This window comes from Schistocerca americana, chromosome 1 (genome assembly GCF_021461395.2).
Source record: "Schistocerca americana isolate TAMUIC-IGC-003095 chromosome 1, iqSchAmer2.1, whole genome shotgun sequence".
In the NCBI taxonomy this organism is placed as follows: domain Eukaryota; kingdom Metazoa; phylum Arthropoda; class Insecta; order Orthoptera; family Acrididae; genus Schistocerca; species Schistocerca americana.
Genome location: NC_060119.1, coordinates 656,613,888 through 656,623,920, shown reverse-complemented (window position 1 = coordinate 656,623,920; position 10,033 = coordinate 656,613,888). Strand labels below are relative to the sequence as shown.

Below are 10,033 nucleotides of genomic sequence, written 5' to 3'. Positions count from 1 at the left end.
TCACAAAATAGATGTTTTCCTAACACATGAGTTTTTTATTTCAGAACACGAAACGATTCCACACATTTTCACAGTGTACTGGAATGACAAGACCACATGGGCGCCACTGGACCCCAGAGAAAGCGACTGTCCAGTGAGATTTGAAACATGAGCTACACAGGTTAAGCATTTAACAAGAGCAGAGAGCACTCCGTCTCCAGACCATAAGTGGCCCATCGGGACCATCCGACCGCCGAGTCATCCTCACTGAGGATGCGGATAGGAGGGGCGTGTGGTCAGCACACCGCTCTCCCGGTTGTTGCGATGGTTTTCTTTCACAGGAGCCGCTACTATTCGGTCGAGTAGCTCCTCAATTGGCATCACGAGGATGGGTGCACCCCGAAAAATGGCAACAGCACATGGCGGCCCGGATGGTCACCCATCCAAGTGCCGGCCACGCCCGACAGCGCTTAACTTCGGTGATCTGACGGGAACCGGTGTATCCACTGCGGCAAGGTCGTTGCCAAGCATTTAACAAGGAGATTAGCAAAATAAGTGGATACTTTGAGTGCTTTGGCCTGCTTCATTTATGATAGAACAATAACGAAATAACTGATACGTAATTTGGACCAATTTCCAGGAGCTTCGCAACATCTCAACATCTAATGTAGGTGCAGTGCGCGCCCGCCGACTAAGCTCTGATAGTACTGTGCGGGCATTTATTTGCGTTAGTGCTGAACGCATGATGAAAAAGGTATAACATATTGTTTGTGAAGTCCAGGAGACCTTGACTACGCTAAAGAGTCAGAATCTCGTAATTTCTAAATTTCCTTAAATGTTTGCATTGATCTGTAATGATCAAGCCTGCGTCTCCTTTAGAAACCATGCCTGAATATTCATATAAGACGATGAAATCGGATTTTGTCTTGAATTACACCCCCAGACACTGAATATGAGCCATTCATGCCGCTATGTGGCTTTGACGATTAAGTTCGGTGGTGGCAAAGCTTAGACAAAGCACAAGAAAGTGGAAGTGGGGGAGGATACTTGGAAGTAACACGATTGAATATTGAACCAGAACATTAGCTGTGAACCTCATTCGATGCTGCCCTAAAGTGTAGTAATTCGTGCCTTATCGTGTAGGAGAAATGTTTTTGTGATCTGTTACCTTTACTACCAAATAACTTGAAAATGGAGGATTTTGGCGATGAGAGCAATAATTTACGATGACTTCTCTCCTCCACAGTATAACGTGAAGAACTGCATCAGCATCACCTCAGCTGCATTGCTGATATTTCTTAAGGGAAAAAAATTCAAGCACTACAAGCAAGGATTGAGGAAGCTGCGGTGTAAGTGAATGGAGCTCTTTTTGCATGAAACAATGATTAAATGCTCGGAGTCAAGATACACGTAGTAGAATTTGTGAAGAAAGAAAAAGTGTAAGATAATGAATTCACTTGGTGCATATGTATGGAAAACACAATATAAAATGCATGAACATATCTGATAAACAGGTCAGCCATTATGGCTACGCGCAAACATCGACTCAGAACATTTGATATCCTTTCCGAACATCGTATCTGTACCTTCAAATCATTTGAGATCAGCTTCTCTCACTCGCAAATAATAGGTAGGTGAACAATTTCATAGTGATTTTGTTTCGCATGTTGGTATTCTGTTTGCAACGGATTTATTTATCAATTACTGATGTCAAAGAATCACACTGCTGGGCTTTGCCTTCATTCTTTCCGCTCGTTTTCAGGCTCTTTACTGGCTGAGCTTCACTTACGACTCACAACTCTGGTCTGACACGAGAGAGTGCTCTGCTGGGCCTAAATGTACACCAACTATCGGCTGTCTTAATCACTTAAATGTTAATTCATTAATTATTTAGCCGACACCATAATTTTAGTTGCAGACAAAAACTTTTTTCAGATGGTATAATTATCTGCTAGAAAGTTTTACCTGATAAAAAAATTTCACAATAGTTCAATACTACTAACTGGCAGAATACAGGGTATACACACCTTCAAGACACTCATCTGTCCAATCTTCACTATGGGCGTCCTATCCATCTCACTCCTTCCCTCAAATACCTTGGCCTCACCCTCGACCGCCACCTCACCTGAACTCCCCACCTCCTTACCATCCAACACAAAGCTCACAACAGACTCTGCCTCCTGAAACTCCTGTCCGGCTGGACGTGGGGTCTGCATCCTTCCACCATCCTTCACACATACAAAACCTTGATCCGCCCCATCCTCTGTTATACCAGCGTAGCTTGGATTTCTGCCCCTCCCCGGTTCTACAAAGCCCTCCAAATCCTCGAACGCCATGCGTTCCGCCTCGCCTTCTGCATTCGCATTCCATCCCCCATGCACGTCCTCTACGACCTCATCCCCTTCCCCCACCTTCACATGTTCCTTGAACACATCTGCACACTGTACAGGGTGTTACAAAAAGGTACGGCCAAACTTTCAGGAAACATTCCTCACACACAAAGAAAGAAAATGTTATGTGGACATGTGTCCAGAAACGCTTACTTTGCATGTTAGAGCTCATTTTATTACTTCTCTTCAAATCACATTAATCATGGAATAGAAACACGCAGCAACAGAACGTACCAGCGTGACTTCAAACACTTTGTTACAGGAAATGTTCAAAATGTCCTCCGTTAGCGAGGATACATGCATCCACCCTCCATCGCATGGAATCCCTGAAGCACTGATGCAGCCCTGGAGAATGGCGTATTGTATCACAGCCGTCCACAATACGAGCACGAAGAGTCTCTACTGGGGTTGCGTAGACAAGAGCTTTCAAATGCCCCCATAAATGAAAGTCAAGAGGGTTGAGGTTAGGAGAGCGTGGAGGCCATGGAATTGGTCCACCTCTACCAATCCATCAGTCACCGAATCTGTTGTTGAGAAGCGTACGAACACTTCGACTGAAATGTGCAGGAGCTCCATCGTGCATGAACCACATGTTGTGTCGTACTTGTAAAGACACATGTTCTAGCAGCACAGGTAGAGTATCCCGTGTGAAATCATGATAACGTGCTCCATTGAGCGCAGGTGGAACAACATGGGGCCCAATCAAGACATCACCAACAATGCCTGTCCAAACGTTCACAGAAAATCTGTGTTGATGACTTGATTGCACAATTGCGTGCGGATTCTCGTCAGCCCACACATGTTGATTGTGAAAATTTACGGTTTGATCACGTTGGAATGAAGCCTCATCCGTAAAGTGAACATTTGCACTGAAATGAGGATTGACACATTGTTGGATGAACCATTCGCAGAAGTGTATCCGTGGAGGCCAATCAGCTGCTGATAGTGCCTGCACAAGCTGTACATGGTACGGAAACAACTGGTTCTCTCGTAGCACTCTCCATACAGTGACGTGGTCAACGTTACCTCGTACAGCAGCAACTGCTCTGATGCTGACATTAGGGTTATCGTCAACTGCACGAAGAATTGCCTGGTCCATTGCAGGTGTCCTCGTCGTTCTAGGTTTTCCCCAGTCGCGAGTCATAGGCTGGAATGTTCCATGCTCCCTAAGACGCCGATCAATTGCTTCGAACGTCTTTCTGTCGGGACACCTTCGATCTGGAAATCTGCCTTGATACAAACGTACCGCGCCACGGCTATTGCCCCGTGCTAATCCATACATCAAATGGGCATCTTCCAACTCCGCATTTGTAAACATTGCACTGACTGCAAAACCAAGTTCGTGATGAACACTAACCTGTTGATGCTACGTACTGATGTGCTTGATGCTAGTACTGTAGAGCAATGAGTCGCATGTCAACACAAGCACCGAAGTCAACATTATCTTCCTTCAATTGGGCCAACTGGCGGAGAATCGAGGAAGTACAGTACATACTGACGAAACTAAAATGAGCTCTAACATGGAAATTAAGCGTTTCCAGACACATGTCCACATAACATTTTTTCTTTATTTGTGTGTGAGGAATGTTTCCTGAAAGTTTGGCTGTACCTTTTTATAACACCCTGTATATTGTCCGCCGCCTTGATCCCCTTCACCTCCTGGTGTCTCCCTTCCTTTCCACCCCCAACCAGTTGCCGCGCCTTTAACGCTGTGTCCCACCCTCTCTCCATCTCCACACCCTCCGCCTCCTTTTCCAACGCAACTTCCACCATCTACCCCTCCTGGATGATGAGCTTCGCCCTGACATCTACCCTTCCTACCAACTCTAACCCCATCTTCCTGCCTCCTCCTAAGGGCTCCCTCTCCTCCCCCTACCTTCTGCTGAGCGGCTTCCCCCTCCTACTCCCCCCTCTCTTGTGCTCCATTTCAGTGTCTCTATACTCCCTCCTGCCTTGTCTCCTCTCTTCATCTTGTGCCCCGCCAGTCTCCTGCCTCTTCGTGTACCTGCTGACGCCCCTACTCTCTTCATCCCACAGCCTCCCCTGCTGCCCCTTGCTCTCCCCTCCTTTTCCATCCTCTCCGATCTTTTCCCTCAGCAGGTGCCACCTGGCAGTTTTACACTGCACCATGTGTGCTCCAAGTGGGTTTTAAGTGAGTTGTTCTAGAGTGTTTTTGATACTGTGGCTGACTTTTAACCTGTGCTTGTGCATTCAGTGTCTTCTTTGTGTTTTAAGAGCCCCCAACTGTGTTTTTTAACTTTATGGTGACTTTTTTTAATTGCCCTCTCATGAACGTCTCCCTGTCAGTGTATTTTTACATCCATTATCTCCCCTTACTCTGTTTTATGTTCCCCTTTTTTATCGCCTTATATATGTAGCATTTTATTCTTGTTTTAGTTGTCATGTCACTTGGCTGAAGAGCAGCGGACTGTGCCACTGACAGCCCTCCCCTTCCCATATGGGGCAGGGGAATGAAATCACAACAAAGAAAAAAAACCATCCTCACCTATGCAGACTCTACATGGATCTCCACCTCTCCTAAGTTTTAGCACTCTAAATTCTTGTCCCTGTTCGCTTTGCAAATCCTTTTATCCTCACACAACCGTCTCCTGTAGAAGTCACTTCCTCAGACATGTCCAATATCTTCGTCAATCCTAGGTCTACCGCAAAATCTAACTCATAAAAACTTTGAACTATAGTAGTGGTTTGACTTTACGTCCTACCTTCGTTACAGTTCGAAACATTTCATGTCTCCAAGTTCGATTGACAGCTAGGTGATGACGTTAATCCTGGTATCTATACATCATATCAGTTATACCCTATACTACCTCCTCCTCCTCCAAAAGGAGGCTCCAACTCAGCCTGCATAGCTGTGATCGTACCCCCTACGTCCTGCCCCTTGACGCTCCCATTACTGATCACACATCCTCTCTCATCCACCTGTTGAAGTGCATCTGCATCCAAATCCCTCACCTAAGAATGGGTGCTAGGAGCCCGCACGACTTGCATCCTTGCAGATCTCAAAATCACGTACATTAGCACCTTATGAAGATGAGATACTCTTCATTCTTAAAAATATGCTTTACGTGGTAATTGTTTTAATAATCGGACGAAGAGCGGCAGCATGGTGACTGCCAATCTGCCTCCTATGGGGGTTGTGAATAGCAGATAAAAAGTGCGATAAAAGTTGTAGTAGTTAGATCTTGCCAAAATACACCGAGATGGCGTAAGTCATGGGATACCGATATGCATACAGGAGCAACGTGAATCAGTAGGCTTGTCTGCTCCGCTGAAAAGTGTAGCACAATTGCCGAAAATGCCCTATAGGTAGACACTTGATATCTGCTTAGAAAATAAATGGACCTGTACACTTCATCCGGCACTCCGAACTTCTATAGAACGGGAATAGCCCTTAACTTACGGTACAATAAAAACTACCCTCTGCCGCGCACTTAACTGTGATGCTCAGAGTGTGTACCTTGAAAGAAAGTTCCTGTGTTAGCGGTGCTGATGGGTACTGTAGCCTTCACGGCGTCCTGTGGTCTTGCGCGAGCTAACCTGCTGGCGGCAGATTAGGCCGGTGTCTGCCCGGCAGTCCTCAGGGCCCTAACCTCTGCCTTTGCCGGCGGCGCCGAGGTCAGTGTCGCCATTACAGCCGCGTCACCGGCTGTCGGCCCGCCATGCGCCGAATGTTGAGATACCGCCTGCCGGCCGAATATTCCCTCCAGCTCGTGACGTCACTGCTGACGCACAAGGTTACAGTAGCGCCGTTTCAAACGCTGCTGTCATAAAAACAGCAGCGCAGCAACACCCGCAACCACTGACTTGTAAGTACTGAACAGCAGAGCTCGATAGTGAGATGTCAGCTTGGAAAAGTACGAGACCAAAACGATAAGTAAAAAGGTGGCCGTGTCTCAAGTAAATACCAATTACACATGCACGACCCGCATATAACGTTGCTGAAGCGTGTGGTATCGACACCAAGAAGGACTAACACAGGATATTGAACTAGACAAAGGAGGACAGCTTGACTCGTCATGGGTTTGTTTGACTTACTGGAGCTGCTGAAATAACTCAACAGGCAGACGCCTGAAGAAGATCCCAACTACACCACGACAGCGTATTTAGGAAGCTCTAAGACCCAGTGTTAAATGAGCCTCTACGTGTCGTTACTGTAGGGGCCACGAAGTGATTACTTGACTAATTACGACTCGCATAGAGATATTTAAGCACTATCCTTGCCAATGAAGCAGTAAGAAACCATAGCAGTGGTGTTATGAGAAGTACCCTCTAGCCACGCACTTCCTAATGAGTATGATCAAATTGTTATTCTTATATTATGCGATGAGATCTTGTGTTCGTTGAGCGAAATGTGAACGGGCATTGTTATCTAGCAAAAGAAACGATAGCCCATTCACTGATCTTGCTATGTCTTTCGCTATAGATTGTTCGACGCAATTTATTTAAGATTTCACAATAATAGTGTTGATATTATGCAAAAGACTCACAAGGAACACTCCCCTGCATATCCCAAAACACAGTGCACGTTCTGGACTACAATTATTTGCTTGAACTTTATTTTCTTTGCTTATGAGGATTCCTTCTTTTCCATGGACTGTTGTGTAGATTCCTGTGTATCCTGGACCACTTGCGTTTCGTATCCATTGCGATTCGGCTTAAAAATTCATCGGCTTCATTATTGTATAGCTCAAGAAAATTCAAGATTTTGTGCACGTCAGTCAGCATTTTCGGTACGAAGTGTGAGCAAAACTTACTGTTGTTTAAAAGTTCTGTAAGAATATTATGAAGATCACTTTTTTACACTCGAGGAAAATCGTTAGAGAAGCACTAAATCGTGAAACGTCTGTTTTTGGAAATTATTCATTAGCTTTCTGCACCAAATCTTCAGTGATCTCAAATGGCCAGCCACTTCGCACTTATCATGAGCACTGATAGTCACCTTTAAATGATACAACTCAGTTTATTCTAATTCCACTGCTCATAGCGTTTTTACAATAACTTCACTAATCTTCCTAACATGCAGGTATTAATAGTGCATATACCGACCGCAGATGTGCAATGGCCTGATGTGGAAACGGCATTGACTTAAAGACAACACCTCGTACAAAACACTGAAGACAATCCTGAGCCACTAGCTCATTATATTAACTTGATATATGTTAGTATCATATAGTTAATTAATTATCAAACTAATTACCACTAATATCATATTTTCTCTGTGCTTGTGACAAACATAGAGTAGGTAAAGATTATAAATTGAAAGTTAGTATGGATGACGTTGTAATGGATGTTCGGAGATTCACAAAATAAAAAGTGGACGCGAATCATACCAGTCGATTCACATTACCCTTACAAAACGATGAATTTCATGAACTTTGAAGCGTTGGATACCATTGTACACTCACACTTTTAACACGATAACGTTGGATCCTCTGAAAAGGGGCAAGTAAACATTTCATTGTTTCTTGGCATTTACGAAATATGTTGTTCATCATCAGGTACTGTAAGATACTATGGCGCTCAATACATACAACAGCTGATTAATAGTTCGTCCTGTAAGCACATTGCATCCACTTGATGATGAAAAAAATGTACTAACCTGTAATGCCAAGAAACCTGTTGCTTAATTAGATCATCAGTTTCATAATTTACGTTTGTTCAAAACTTACCTTGCCTTACAACCATAGCAAAATTAAATGGTTCAAATGGCTCTGCACTATGGGACTTAGCTGCTGAGGTCATCAGTCCCCTAGAACTTAGAAATACTTAAACCTAACTAACCTAAGGACATCACACACATCCATACCCGAGGCAGGATTCGAACCTGCGACGTAGCGGTCGCGCGGTTCCAGACTGTAGCGCCTAGAACCTTCGGCCACCCTGGCCGGCCAGCAAAATTAGAAATCATCTACAGACAAAATAGCTTTAGGAATATAATGCAAGGGTATTATTTATTTATTTGCTTGCTTTGACTTTTGACCTAAGTAGTAACCATAATACGTCATATTACATATGTTATTACAAGTTTTACCTTGCAGTACATAGGCCTACATTCAGCTCAACAAGATGATAGGCTACAATCCAGCTATGTTATGTCAATGTGTAAGTAAACTTCAGTTATGTGCCTTATGGCAGAATGTTAGAATACTGTAACTAAGAGTTATGATAATAGCTAAAACTGTGTAAAGTAATTAAATGTGTATATTCTGGTATATATGTTTATGGCATTCTAATAATTCTGTAACAATCATCGTGCCGTGTACTGGACTCGCATTCGGGAGGACGACGGTTCAATCCCGCGTCCGGCCATCCTGATTTAGGTTTTCCGTGATTTCCCTAAATCGCTCCAGGCAAATGCCGGGATGGTTCCTTTGAAAGGGCACGGCCGACTTCCTTCCCCGTCCTTCCCTAAAACCGATGAGACCGATGACCTCGCAGTTTAGTCTCTTTCCCCAAAACAACCCAACCCCATCGTGCCGTGTTGCAGTCTTCCTTATGTCCGTGCTTGCCATGAAAATAGGACGAGGAATTTTGCCGTATGCAAGGCACGTTTTTAAGTTTCGTTTTACCCAGACGGACAACGCACTTTCTACGATTCTTCAAATATGGGCAGAGTTTTCGCCGCCATTATGTGTTGTTGTACAACAGAAATCAGCGTATTCCCCTCGCCAGAACATATGAGAAAACACTACAACATCAAAGCCATGACAAGTTGTAGATTGTGTAGCAGACTAGCGACCAACATAAATACTCACTGAAGATAGCACAGAAAGTGCGGAAACAAGTCTGGGTAAAACGAAACTGAAAAACGTGCCTTGCATAAGGCGGAATTCGTCATCCTACAATTCTGTAACATTTGCTACCTAGTACTGCCACATACCAGTATGCGATATTAATTCTTTTTCTGTCACTGTTTCGTAGTTAATTGACTGAGAATACTGGAGCTGTGTGCTTGGAAAGGTAGCTTTGCGCCCTCCACCGTCGAGTGTGTCGCCTCTTTTGTAGGTAGAGGAGAGTCTGAGAATCTCACTAGGTGAAAACACCTCATTGGCGATACAGGCAGTTTTTGTGGAGTCAGCGGCTTTTGAAGGTTGCAACCCGTGAGGTTAGTGAATGCCATGGCCACCCTGCGAGGCACAGAGAATAATTGAACATGACATTTTTTACTTCTCTTCTCGAACATCAAAGATCAACACATTGCGGCAACATCTGCCCAGCGTGAAAGAGTCAGTTGCATTCGTTCCAAAAACAGGGTCCAACCAAGACAATTGTCTCAATTGTGGGCAGTGTTCTTGGTGGGTAACGCTGACCAATTGTGAAGACGTAGCTTCAGTCCAGTACCAACTTCGCGTTTAAAAATGTGCATCATGTACTTAAAAGTAGACAAATTATGTGTGCTTTCCCCTGCTTTTTCATGAATTTAGCAACAATTCTCGCCCATCACATGGCAACAGCATATAGTCATTCCCTTCAGTAAACTTTTTGGAACCCCCTCCCCCCCCCCACATCGTTTTTCCTCTCCTTCCCCCCCCCCCTGTTCTTTCCCATCATCTGTCCAGGTTCCCCCCCGTCTGCCCTCGGCCTTGGTATGTCATATTTGTGCCTACTTTTTAGTGCAATGTTCAAGTGAGTGTTCAGTGTTG

At 44.5% G+C, this 10,033-nt stretch overlaps 1 pseudogene; it reads right to left on the bottom strand.

Annotated features, from left to right (window-relative positions):
- Positions 1–386: 386 nt before the first annotated feature.
- On the bottom strand, positions 387–504 carry LOC124557083 (annotated as a pseudogene).
- Between the last annotated feature and the right edge of the window lie 9,529 nt (positions 505–10,033).